This window comes from Hyla sarda, chromosome 3, assembly GCF_029499605.1.
Source record: "Hyla sarda isolate aHylSar1 chromosome 3, aHylSar1.hap1, whole genome shotgun sequence".
NCBI classification, from domain to species: domain Eukaryota; kingdom Metazoa; phylum Chordata; class Amphibia; order Anura; family Hylidae; genus Hyla; species Hyla sarda.
In genome coordinates, this window is record NC_079191.1 from 34,119,139 (window position 1) to 34,133,694 (window position 14,556).

The 14,556-nt window shown below is 41.3% G+C and overlaps 1 long non-coding RNA gene across 1 annotated transcript; it reads left to right on the plus strand.

Moving 5' to 3' along the window:
• The first annotated feature begins 8,713 nt into the window (after positions 1–8,713).
• LOC130361265 (uncharacterized) lies at positions 8,714–11,303 on the plus strand. Its single transcript, XR_008890927.1, has 3 exons — positions 8,714–8,829; positions 11,030–11,086; positions 11,262–11,303. It is a non-coding gene; the product is annotated as an uncharacterized LOC130361265 (long non-coding RNA).
• Positions 11,304–14,556: the final 3,253 nt, after the last annotated feature.

Consider the following 14,556-nt stretch of genomic DNA (forward strand, 5'->3'; position numbering starts at 1 on the left):
GGATTCTTGATCTGCCTGATCACTAGCACCCGTAGTGCCTTGGGAGCACAAGATACTAAACAGTTCTGCTTTCCTGGCAGGGAAAGGAATGCCCCGACGGCGCAGTTCTGCAGTAATGTTGGGCACCGTCCAGGTCCTGAGCGACTGGACACTCCCTTGAAAAGATGATCTGGCAGGCGAGTGGGGAACACCTTCCTTGCTTTCGGAAATCAAAGACATCCCGCTATGAAAATAACAAATACCCATCAGATAACGAAGCCTACTAGTACCATCCTAAGAACATAGACACGGAAAACACAAAACGTGAGGTGCGTGGATTGACAAAACAATCTGCCCATAGAAAGTGCATAAAGACAGGACAAGTGAGCTACCTAAGCAAGACTATGAGGCGCGAGGATTGCCGAGGGCAACCCACCTCTACTGGCCGCCCCCCCCTCTTTCCAACACGAACCAGACTACCTGTAAAAAACATGAGGCGTCGAGGACTAACCCGGCAGTCCGCCTCTTGACAGAACGAAACTAGTAGAGAGAATAATACGATAGACCTGACCCCCTACCCCAAGACCGGAAAGGAAATAAAAGGTAAGTAACCAGCCTAATTTAAGCCTTTATACTTACAAAGACAATATGACCGTAGTGTGGTGGCCACGTGTGAGGTCCGCAGCCACCGCTACGCTGGGGTTAGCTACTTGGTTCTTGGGGGTATTAACCCAGGGTCGTATGGTATTAACACTTAATGTCACGTGACGCCACTGTAGTCTTGGTATCTCCTGGGGTACTACAGGTCCGGGGAACTCCGTCTCCCCACAGGCTAGCAAGGAAAGAATTGACTCCACACTAGGTTGCAGTTTAACGGAGGCTTTACTAACTTGAAGATAGGTGGTACAATCTCCACAGCGCTCAAAGTCTCGCAAAGGGTTAACAGACAGTCTCTAGAGGACCACACAGCTTGCAGTGTCTGGACTTGATATTGCATATATGCTTGGCTCTTACGGCCGGACTAGGAGTTTTAGCTCTGCGCTATATTAGGCTTGAGATTAAAGTCACTTACTGAAGTGTCGGTAGATTTGTGGCTTTTCGCCGGATGATAATTAATTGTCCTTTAGGAATTCTCTGATCAAGGCTGAAGTAAAGGCTTGCTATTTCTCCACTCTGTACTCTGACATGAAAAATGAGTTGCTTTACTCTGAACGCGACTTCTCTTGACACTTGAACTCTTCAGAACTCCTGACCTCCACCTCTGAACACCACTGAACTGCTGACCCCTACTCTGCACTACACAGGAAATGCCACCCCTTATGAGGGAAAGCTAAACTAAAGCCCATTGGCCAGGCAGCTGTGTATCATAGAGTTGTCTGTCTCTCCTTTGGGATTAACAATAAAGTTACATACAAGTAATAACATACCTTACACAAAAGTTTAGTCTAGCCCTCAGTCCTCCACTCTCACATACCCTGACTGAGCATGAGGTTGCTAGGTAACATACTTAAAGCTACAGATACCTAATAACAGATTATTAAGTTATAACAGTGCAAATACATATTAGAAATGGTTGAGTCCCTGCAGGGGAGCCCCCAGGACACTGGAGGTCTCAATCTGACAGGGCCTAAAATACCTTAACACAATATAGCTGTACTGGGATACCACAGTAGTACCCACTAAAATAAAAGATAAGAAGGTACTAATTACCAACCCGCTACTAAGCGAGCATATAACTCTAATAAGTGCTTGATTAAAGCATACAAGTGATACAATAAGAACAAATCGGGACGGTACCTGGAACTGAAAGCCGAAATGAAAGTCAAATTGTTGGAAATACAAAGAAAGTTGTCCTGCATATGAGACAAAGTATGAAATAAAGAATGAGAACTATGTGTCCCTGCAAAGAAGCCATACTACCAAATAAAATTCCTGAAAAAATAAAATAAATACATTCTCAATAGCCCTGAAAAGAATGCTGTGCCAACGGAACAGTTGTAGAATTTAGTAGAAGCGAAAATGCGTGCGACTCTGTAATAATTGTAATATGCAAAAAAAAAACTAAATAATATAATGAAATGACAAGAATATAGAGCATAGCATAATTTCATAGCAGTGAATAATAGCGTCTTACAAGTAGCGATGAAACGAGCAAATGTTAATTCTGAGTGTAAGAAGAAAGCAAGCATAGATTACAGTGAAAAATCAATACCGTGTGATCACCCTTAGTTTATATTGATAAGTAACGTAATGTATCTTAACCCTATACCAGCTGGTGGGCCCAAAGCTGCCACCAGTTACACACCCCTACTCTGGCCGCCAACCATCAGCCGTTGTGACATATATAGCCGGAGACTACTAGTGCAGAAAATAACAGGGAGCTCACCGGAAATAAGCCACAAAAAAAAAACCTTGAACATGACGTCACAAAACCTGAGGAATAAGTTAACGCTTCACCCCTAATAACGCTGTGTCACTGCAGAGCAGACTGCCGGGATATGCTTCTATCACTCTGCCCTGCAATGACATTGCGCATGCACGTGATCCCTGTAAGGGTGGGTTCACACCACGTTTTTTGCAATCCAGTTCCCGTATGCGGTTTGAGCGTCAAAACCGTATAGAACCGTATGGCAAACCGTACTCATTGACTTTGTATTGCAAACCGTATGTTAACCGTATGATGCGGTTGCATACGTTTTGTATTGGTTACGGTTAAAAGCGTTTATTTCCCGTACTTCAAACCGTAGTCTACTACGGTTTGAAGTGCGTTTCAATAATCGTATTTAAACCGTATACCTTTTTTATGTAATGGTGGTCTATGAGAACCGTATCCAACCGTATACACCTACGGTTACATCCGGTTTTCAAACTACAGTTTACGAATCTGCACATGCGCAGTTGGCTCCAAAAGTTCCACCAGCTTCTAGAATCTTCTATCTGGGAGTGTCTGGAGAACTCCACCCCCTTCTTTCTCAAGCAAGACCTCTTTCTCTTCAGACTGTTGAACAGGAGACATGGGATGAGGACCATCATACCCCCTCCCTACTTAAACTAAAATAGAAGACATGACAACTGTTGGGGATAAAAGGCCACGGCCGTTTATTGAGGGTAAATAATTTAATTAATAATTAATCAAACAATAAATAATCAATAACTGAATAAATAAATAACCAATTAAAACCATAGTAAACCAACCAATAATAATAACCAGTGTATCCTTACTCCACCACAGCTGTCTACCCAGAACTCTGGGTGACACCCCCTTTAGGCAATTAAATCAAACCATTAGAAGCTATAGCTGTCCGCCGTAAGGCGACGCCCTAAAAAAACAGACCGTGACAGGGAGGGAGGGACGGGCACGCTGAATCTTCCACAGGTGTTACTTCAGACTGACCACCGGGTCAGTCCAGCTGCTTCTTAAATAGACTTCTATCTTCCCGCCGCTGCAACGATTCACCTATCCTGATCCAGAGCCATTCTGCCCAGCAACATGCTGGCCCTATGAGAGAACTCGGCACAGAGGTTAGTAACTGTATAAACTCGTCCCTGTAAACATTATATTAACTATTTCCCATCCACTTGAACTAAACCATTAGGGAGGGGATGATGGCCCATGTGGCCCTTCCAATACCTTCCAGGGTCCTAACATGGGATGAGGACCATCATACCCCCCCCCCCCTACTTAAACTAAAATAGAAGACATGACAACTGTTGGGGATAAAAGGCCACGGCCGTTTATTGAGGGTAAGTAATTTAATTAATAATTAATCAAACAATTAATAAATAATCACTGAATAAATAAATAACCAATTAAAACCATAGTAAACCAACCAATAATAATAACCAGTGTATCCTTACTCCACCACAGCTGTTCACCCAGAACTCTGGGTGACGCCCCCAAACGCATGCCTGCATACAGGCATGCCTACCCCACAACCGTGGCCTTTTCAATAATATTCTGGAGCCCCGTATTGAAAATCTCCACTCCTATGTAAGACAAGTGTACATTGTCAAATCTATACAACCCTGTGATGAAACCCTCCAAATCAGTGTGTCTATAAGAGAATCCACCCACAAATTTCATGAATTTCTCCATACTTCTATTTAAACGCTTCCGAATTCTCTCAAGCAAACGATTCTTTTTGGCTGCCCAAGCCAGTCTAGGTATTATTTCTGAAAACACCACTGTCGTTGATGGAAACATATCCATAATGGAAAATATTGTTTGCTGAAAGTTCTGGTACAATAAGGACGTGTTGGTTCTGCCTACGTCATTCCCACCTATGTGCAGGACCAACACGTCCGGATGGGGCCAAATACTAGACTTACTCAAGCACAGATCAAATAGATCAGCCAAACATAAACCCCTTTGTCCCCCCAAAAAAACACAGACCTTTTCCACTGGAAAATTTAAATTTAAACCGTATGGTCTGGTTACCGCTTGCCTCCTGGCCCAGTGGACGAAGGAGTGTCCCAAAATCCACACAATTTTGATAGCTTCATCTGAAAGAAACAATAGTTAATCAATCAACAATTCTGGGCGAATATAAATTTTGTACCTATCAGACTCCCATCTGCCCAATTTCTTTGTCTTCTACAGACAGACCAGCGAAGGAGGCTTCAGTAGCCGCCCCAATTCTAAAAGAGTGCGGGCTGACACCTGTATTACCCATACCTAGGTGATTAGCACATTTCTTTAGGACCGACTTGAATTGGAAAATGGTGAGTGGAGAGCCATCTCTGTGTGTGAAAAAATGTGGAGAGACACCTGGACGAAGCGCCAGATAATACTCCACCACTTTAGCAGGACAAAGATTATTATTTGACAGAAGAAAAATATGTAATAATTTTCCTTTCCCCAATGTATCTGTTTTAGATCTTTTAATATTTATTATTAATGCCCTGGAAGTAACTGAAATGTCCTCCAGGGTTAATGGAGATGGAGAAAACCTGTTTGGTGCAGTAAACTCGCCCACCCTTAAGGCTCCGAAAAATGCCAAGACAAAGGCTGTTTTAAACATTACTGATTCAAAGCTATCCAAACAGACATCATGGCAAGCCTTGCAAAGCTTAACCAGAGTAGAGAAAACTATGGGTGGCCTACGGTCCTTACTAGCTCTCGTACTGCGGTAACCTTTCATGACCTGTTTAACTTGAAAGAATGAGTTGATATGTCTAACACCAATCCACTTCTGGAAAAATGATATCCCAGCTAAAAAACTGGATACATAACTATGGGACCATTTTTTGACTAACAAAGAAGCAAGAAACTGCAAGGCACAATTGATGTCTGAACTAGAATGCGAATAACCATTGTCCCTACAAAACGAACACCATACAGACCAAAACTTGCAATAATCCGCATATGTTTTGTCAGCAATGGACTTCTTCGTGTATTCCTGTATCAGTCCCACACAAGGTCCCATAAATGGGGTGGACATGGTATGCCTTCCTTGGCTGCCTCCGGGCATAATTGATGGAACCTGTGGAACTGACCCCGTGACAAAGAATCAGCTATACAATTCACCTTGCCCTTAATATATGTAGCCTTAAGCCAAACATTTAATTGCAAACACAAAAGCACCAAGTGCCGCAGTAACTTAACCACTGGCTCGGATTTAGCAGACAAACAGTTAATTGCAAACACCACCCCTTTATTATCCGTGTGTACAACTATCCTCCTGTTCTTGAACCACTGTCCCCATAAAACTAGGGCGACTACTACTGGAAACAATTCTAATGTTAGCTGTAAAACCCGCCTCAAACCAAGACACCGGCCATGGTTCTGCTGACCATTGCCCATTAAAATATGCACCAAAGCCAAAGGAACCCGCTGCGTCTGTGAAAATACCTAACTCTTCAAGGGAAACAAAGTCAGCCTGCCAGATAGATGCACCATTAAAGTTAGTTAAAAATTCGCCCCACAAAGATAGATCATCTTTCATCACCCTATCTAATCTAACATGACTCCTAGGTGACTTAAGGCCCCTTGTAGCCATATATAATCTCTTTGAAAACACCCTGCCCATGGGAATCATCCTGGCTGCAAAGACTAGCAGACCCAACAACCTTTGTAACTCCTTAAGGGTAACTTTCTTTTTCACCATTAAACTATGTATGCTATCCAGCATAGACACAATCTTCTACCGAGGTAATGAGAATAACATAAAACCAGAATCAATAGCAACACCTAAAAAGATCAACCTTTGACATGGAAGAACTGTTTTCTCATTAGCTAAAGGTACACCAAACAAACAGCAGATATCCTTAAAAGCCTTAAACAGCCTGTGGATATCTTCCCTACAACCTTGACCCAAAAACAAAAAATCATCTAAGTAGTGTAAAATATCACCTACTGGGCAAACCTGTTTGACAGACCACTCTAGAAATGATGCAAATGCCTCAAAATAATAATATGAAAGCGTAAAGCCCATTGGGAGAGCCTTGTCAAAGTAAAACCTGTTGTCAAATTGAAAACCCAATGAATTATAACCCGTCTCCCTAACCGGTAACAATCTAAACGCCGATTTGATGTCCGCCTTGGCCATTAAAGCACCTTGACCGAACTTACGCAACTTGTCCAAGGCGGAGTCAAAAGACGCATACCCAACCTGAAATTTCTCATTGTTAACCGCATCATTCAGAGATGAATTTAAAGGGTAAGATAAATGATGAATTAATCTGAACTCCCCTGGTTCTTTTTTGGGGACGATACCCAAAGGGGACAACCTAAAATTATCAAACGGGGGAGATTCAAAAGGACCCTCAACTCTGCCCTCCTCCACCTCTTTCTTTATTTTCTTTCTAACCACCTCAGCATGACGAGCCACTGATTTCAAATTGTCTACCCAGGAGCATCCCATGCCAGAAAATTCAGTAACAAAAAAAACAATAGCAAAACCCTCAATCAACATATTAGCTCTCAGCGTGTCTGGGTACCTGCTTAGAAATGGCAACATGTTTTTGGGCGTCACTGGAGACCATGCTGCGGGAAAGCGCCTCCCTGCTGGACGGGGCATTCTGGGTAGACAAATTGATTCTTTTAAAGCATTTGGAGACTGGGTGATTTGCCCCGCAATGGGAGCATTCGTGCCTATATTTGCAGCTGGCCTGCCACCTGCAATGGCTCTCGTTGAAGGCAAAACATACCCCTTTGCGAAAGGAGCCATGACTTGAGGGAGGCAAGCTGCAAGACCTTTGTGGTAACATTAGATTCAGCCACAAACCCACATCCTTTTGACCCCATTTAATTTGAGGATGGACTGATAATTTCTGACGAAACATTTCGTCATAACCAATCCAGGCCACCCCACCAAAATTTCTGTATGCCTCCAATATAATGTCCATGTGTTGGAATAAAGCCGAACATAAATTCGGCCTCTTCTCGCCCATGACCGCAGCAAAAATACAAAACGCTTTCACTTGTAGTGCCCCCTCATTTGATTTCATTTTTTACTTTTAAGTTTAACAATTTTGTTTTGATATTTCGAATAATGTCCAAATATGTAAATTTTCTTTGCATTATATGAAATGATCCTGCTATTTTTTTTATATATTCCCTGAGGCTTTAATCATGAATATTTTTAACATTTTGTATACATGTATACAAATGTGGACATATGTGCATATGTCTGTGTATGTATGTATGTATATATATACATATATCTACATATATATATATATATGTAGGTATATATATATATGTAGATATATATGTATATATATATATATATATATATATATGACCGTGTATATAGATACACAATTATTGATGTTTATAATTTGAATTATATTTTAAATTATGTATATACCGTATTTATCGGGGTATACCACGTACCGGCCTATAACACGCACCCTCATTTTACCAAGGATATTTGGGTAAAAAAAGTTTTTTACCCAAATATCCATGGTAAAATGAGGGTGCGTGTGTGCGAGTGTATACCCCGATACACCCCCAGGAAAGGCAGCGGGAGAGAGGCTGTCGCTGCCCGCTTCTCTCCCCCTGCCTTTCCTGGGGTCTAGAGCCCTGCTGCCGGCCCTTCTCTCCCCCTGGCTATCGGCGCCGCTGCCCATTCTGTCCCCCTGACTATCGGTGCCGGAGCCCCATTGCCGGCGCCGATAGCCAGTGGGAGAGAAGCGGCGCCGACAGCCAGGGGGAGAGAAGGGGCAGCGGCACCCAATGCCGGCGCCGCTGCCCCGTTGCCTCCCCCCATCCCCGGTTGCATAATTACCTGTTGCTGGGGGCGGGTCCGCACTGCTTCAGGCCTCCGGTGTGCGTCCCCTGCGTCGTTGCTATGCGCTGCACGGTGCGTCGCATGACGTCAGTGGGATGGGGGAGGCAACGGGGCAGCGGCGCCGGCAATGGGTGCCGCTGCCCCTTCTCTCCACCTGGCTGTCGGCGCCGCTTCTCTCCCCCTGGCTATCGGCACCGGCAATGGGGCGCCGGCACCGATAGTCGGGGACAGAACGGGCAGCGGCGTCGATAGCCAGGGGGAGAGAAGGGTCGGCAGCAGGGCTCTAGACCCCAGGATAGGCAGGGGGAGAGAAGCGGGCAGCGACGGCCTCTCTCCCCCTGCCTTTCCTGGGGGTGTATCGGCGTATAAAAAGCACATAAAAATTTTTGCCTAAAAAGTGCGTGTTATACGCCGATAAATACGGTATATATATATATATATATATATATATATATATATATATATATATATAAACTAAAATGTATGTGTATTTTTTAAATATTTATATATTTTATAAATGATATTTTTAGTTAATTATCTATATGTATGTATCTTAACAGATTGTAGAATGCATTCTCCGACATTTTCTAATGCCTCTGAGGACGAAATTTCTGGGGTAGGTTTTGCCTTATTTTTTATTGTTGATGAAATTCTAAATATATATTAATTATTAATCATTCAAATTTATCTACATTTTTATTTTTAGATAAATTTAGATATATTTTTATATTTATATAAATATATACATTTATGTATATATATATATCTATATAGATATATTAACAAATGAAATATATGTATATATATATATATATATATATATTGCAATATATCTATCTAAATATATATATTTGAAAACTTTATATATATATATATATATATATATATATATATATATCTATTCTATATAATTTTTTGTGAGAGAGAGAGAGCTAGAAAAACAAAGATAGGGAAAGATTTGTTTATATAAATTATTATTATTATAATTTTTTAACCCCATTTTGGCCTTAAAGACTCAGACAATTTAATTTTTACGTTTTCATTTTTTCCTCCTCGCCTTCTAAAAATCATAACTCTTTTATATTTTCATCCACAGACTAGTATGAGGGCTTGTTTTTTGCGCGACCAGTTGTCCTTTGTAATGACATCACTCATTATATCATAAAATGTATGGCGCAACCAAAAAACACTATTTTTGTGGGGAAATTAAAAAGAAAAACGCAATTTAGCAAATTTTGGAAGGTTTCGTTTTCACGCCGTACAATTTATGGTAAAAATGACGTGTGTTCTTTATTCTGAGGGTCAATACGATTAAAATGATACCCATTATTACATACTTTTTTTTATACCACATTTGCATATAAAAAACTTTTAATACATTTTTTATAATTTTTTTAAATAAAATGTATTAAAAAAGTAGCAATATTGGACTTTTTTTTTTTCGTTCACACCGTTCACCGTGCAGGATCATTAACATTTTATTTTAATAGTTCGGACATTTACGCACGCGGCAATACCAAATATGTCTATAAAATGTAAAAATAGGAAAAAACGTCCGCTTTATTTTTTTATTGGGGGAGGGGATTTTTTACTTTTTTTTAACTTTTTTTTTTTACACTATTCATAGCAATACCATGATTGCTAGTACTGACCTGTTCTATGTATAGGACATAGAACAGATCAGTGTTATCGGCGATCTTCTGTTCTGGTCTGCTCGATCTCAGGAGGGAGCCGGAAGGAGGAAGGTGAAGGGACCTCCGTGCGGCGTTCTGAATGATCGGATCATTGAAATCGCGCACTGCCGCAGATGCCGGGATCTGTATTGATCCCGGCACCTGAGGGGTTAATGGCGGACGCCCGCGAGATTGCCGGCGGGTCCCTGGCTGCGATCAGCAGCCGGGATCAGCCGCGCATGACACTGGCATCGCTCCGATGCCAGCGGTTATGCTCAGGACGTAAATGTACGTCCTGGTGCGTTAAGTACCACCGCACCAGAACGTACATTTACGTCCTGCGTCCTTAAGGGGTTAAAGGGGTACTCCACCCCTAGACATCTTATCCCCTATCCAAAGGATAGGGGATAAGATGTCAGATCGCCGCGGTCCCGCTGCTGGGGAGCCCCGGGATCCCCGCTGCGGCACTGCGCTATCCACTGCGCTATCATTACAGCACAGAGCGAGTTCGCTCTGCACATAATGATGGGCAGTAGAGGGGCCGGAGCATCGTTACTTCACGGCTCCGCCCCTCGTGATGTCACGGCCCACCCCTTTCAATACAAGTCTATGGGAGGGGGCGTGGCAGTTGTCACGCCCCCTCCCATAGACTTGCATTAAAGAGACGGGCCGTGATGTCATGAGGGGCGGAGCCATGACGTCACACTGCTCCGTCCCCCGTATCGCCCGTCATTACGCACAAAGCGAACTCGCTGTTTGCTGTAATGAGAGCGGGGTGCCGCAGCGGGGATCCCAGGGCTCCCCAGCAGCGGAACTGCGGCGATCTGACATCTTATCCCCTATCCTTTGGATAGGGGATAAGATGTCTAGGGGCGGAGTACCCCTTTAAGGACGCAGGGTTTTTCCGTTTTTGCATTTCCATTTTTTCCTCATCACCTTCTAAAAATCATAAAGCTTTCAATTTTGCGCATAAAATAGAGAGAGTTCTGAAAACATAAAAAAATATTATTTTTTTTACGACAGACTCCAAGTCCCGAAATTGTGCAACACCGTCCTCCAATTTCGGTGATAATTTTTTTTTTTTAATTTTTGTGAAGCTAATATTATCTTATGAGTGTTAATTGATATCTCTTCTTTATGTAGCCTACCATGATTGCTCATTCAGGTGAAGACCAAGACACCCAGATAGATTTCACACAGGTAAATTTTCAACCATAATCACTATTGTAAACATTCTTTATTGGATTAATGCCAAATTAAAGTAAAGTTTGGAATAAATTCCTGAGAACTTTTTAGATGTTTAAGGTGGTTAAAAAATTTTACAAAACAGTGCAAAGTGTTTTTAAAATTTTTTATTTTTTTATTTAAAAATTAGACTCAGAGTGAAAGTCAGAGTCAGAATACATCAGGGAAAAAAAGGAAAGCTACCTCAAAGAAAGCTGGTAAAAAAGTGAGTGCAGGTGTATTGTAGATAAAATTTCGAAATTTGTATTTTTTGTAATTTTTCTCACAATTTTCAACATTTTCTTTTTAAGTCGAAAAGCAAACAAAATATCTAGAATATGCGGTGGATCCTACTGATTTTCAGAGCGAGGAAGTAATAGATCTGGTTCAAGAGAGACCCTCACTCTAGGATCGCACACATCCTAAACATTCGGACAACATCTACAATCGGAGAAGATGGCATGAGATCTTCGTGGCAATTTTCCCCGACTTCGAATCTTATGGAACTACACTGAAAAATGTGATAAGTGAGTTTATATTTTTATTGTGATAAATTGTATTTAGAATTTAAATAATTTTCATTTTACATTTATTTCCCCACAGAGGACAATATAGCGAAAAGATGTCGATCAGTTAGAGACAGCTATTTCAAATATTTATGGGATTGCCAGTTACCAAGTGGCTCCAGTGCTAAGAAGAGCCAGTATAAACATGCAACAAGATTGTCTTTCTTGGACAGAGTACAGGAAATGAGAGGGTAAGTAAACTAAATTTTAATTTTAAAAATGTGAAAGGAGTATAGGGCTATGTAATTAAAGAATCCAGGGAAACTAAATTTATATCTATCAACAGCCTCCAGAAAGTTTTACAGATTTTTAAATTACTTCTATTAAAAACTCAGAATCCTTCAAATATATTTTCGTTTCTGAGGTTGGGTAGTTTTTTTCGGGCTAACTACTCTATGTTGATGTCACATCCTGTGAACAGTGCATGATGGGAGAAAATCAACATTGGAACTGCATGATCTTCTTTCCCATCATGCATAGCTCCCCAGATGTGACATTATCATAGAGCAGTTAGACAGAAAACAACAACTCAACTTCAGAAGCTAATAACTATTGGAAGGATTAATATTTTTTTTAAAAAGAAGTAATTTAACAATCTCGGAAGTTTCAGTAATCACTTTATAGAAAATCGATCAAAAGCAGGACTTATAATTTTAATTTTATTAAAACCTGATTATTGTTCCCTTTTTTTTTCCAGAACTACATCTAATACTGCTCCTCAGATTCAAGAGCAACCGAAAGAAATTCAAGAAGCGGGAACAGACGTTGATATGGAAAGACATCATTCATCAACTGTAGAAAATCTAAGGCGACATATATCTGAAAGACATTCAACTCGAAGAAGCCACAGTTCCAATTGGCAGGAGGCTTTTCTTGAAGCTATAGAGAAGCTGGAAAACAGCTTTACTAATAAACTCCTCCAATTGGATCTGCGGCTTCTCCCAATTGAAGGTTTAGTGTCAGGGCCAACTCCAAGTCCAAATAGAGACTTTGCATTGGGAACAATTAAACAATTTCAAATCTAGAGTGTTAAGAATCTCTTACGAGTGCCTTCATCCCCAGCCCAAACTAATCTACCCTCCCACCATCAGTCCATCCATCCCGCAAAAAATCATACTCTTCCTCATATCCATACCAGCAGCCTCAGGAAACATTTGAGGAAGAAGGTCAAATATATCGTAGAATTTAACTTTGTTGACTATTAGTTTTGTTTTTCCAGTTTGTTTTGCTTTTTTAATATATCCCTGTGCCTGCGCTGTAAAAATAAACTTTGACTTTAACCTTCCTATGTCGATGCGATCCTCTTCATGCTTCCTTGGAACGTGTATGCCACGCTTCCCTCAGCTTAGCACCGCCCACAGCGATGTTCTGTCAAGAGCTCCTTACATGACAGTGTGTTCTGCCAATAACCGGCGGGGATGGAACATCGCTGCTGCAAGTGATAAGATGACGGCAGTGTGATGTTCCCTTCCTCAGGAAGCATGAAGAGGATTGCAGCGACGGAATGTCAGGCACATAACGGAGACGTGGAAATGAAGGAAGGTAAAGTTTATTTAATTTTTTTTAAACAGCCCGGGCACAGGGCTATATAAAAACTCCACCAAAAACATGTCTTTAAATATGTTATTTTTTCTATTTAAAAAAATAAAGACTGGCAACAGTTTTCATGCAAAGTTTTATAAAGTAAATAATTGTTTAAAAAGTTTGCTTATTATTTCTGAATGTAACTCCAGCAAAACAATGATAATCTTCACAAGAAAAGACTCCGCATTCCAAACACCGAATTCTAAATGTTCTGCAAAAAAAATTAGGACATATTATTTACTTACCATACAAGAATATATTTTTAAAATCATGGGCACAACATAAAGAAATTACATGACATGCAGAACATAGCCTTACAATTTTAAAGGTCATCTGGGGCCCTTTTACTTATGCCCTATCCACAGGATGGGGGATAAGTGTTTGATTGCGGGGGGTCCGACCGCTGTGGACAGCTCTCCTGTGCAGGAGGTGTGCTGTCCGGAGCATTAAGTTGCGGCTGGCATGCCTCCTCCATAAATCTCTAGGGTGAGATGGGGAGGCAGCATTCATGCCTCTACGCCTCTCCCATAGAACAGTATGGGGACGGGGCGTAAACAGTGTTCTGACCCCCCGCAATCAAAGACTTATCCAATATCCTGTGGATAAGGCATGTGTTTTAGCACTGATGTTTTCCTTTAATGCTTTATTTATTGCAATTTACAAACTGTCAGATGAAAAGCAGTATATATACATCAAGCAATTCACTTAATTACCTTAATATCTGTCCTGCCAAGGAAGAGCTCCAACAGTTGAGCAATAATATTTTGCAAAGTTTTCCCTGATTTGGGAATTGGAGACTGATGTCCGGGCAGACAATGTCTGTATGCCAAGCATGGGGGCATCTTCTATGTCTTCAGGCATTAAGTAATCTTGTGGCTGATGATGCATTACAAAATTGTGAAGCACCACTGTAGCTTTTATTACCGCATCAACTTTCTGGGGTTGTATCTGGATTCAGGTAGTGAGAACTCTCCATCTGTTGGCGAGTATGCCAAAGGTACACTCAACATATCGCCGTGCCCTTGACAACCAATAATTAAACACTCGCCTCCTCTCATTTAAGCTTCGACTGGCATATGGTTTCATCAAATGGCGAGACATTTGAAATGCCTTGTCAGCCACTATTACATGAGGCATTATGGGTGTTGTAGTGACAGGCAATGGTGCAGGTCCAGGGAGCTTAAAGTTTCCACTATAAAATGCACGTCCCAGGTTTGACATTTTAAACACCCTAGAGTCATTATTGTGTCCATAAGCACCAACGTCCATGGCCAGAAAACGGAACTTAGAATCAGC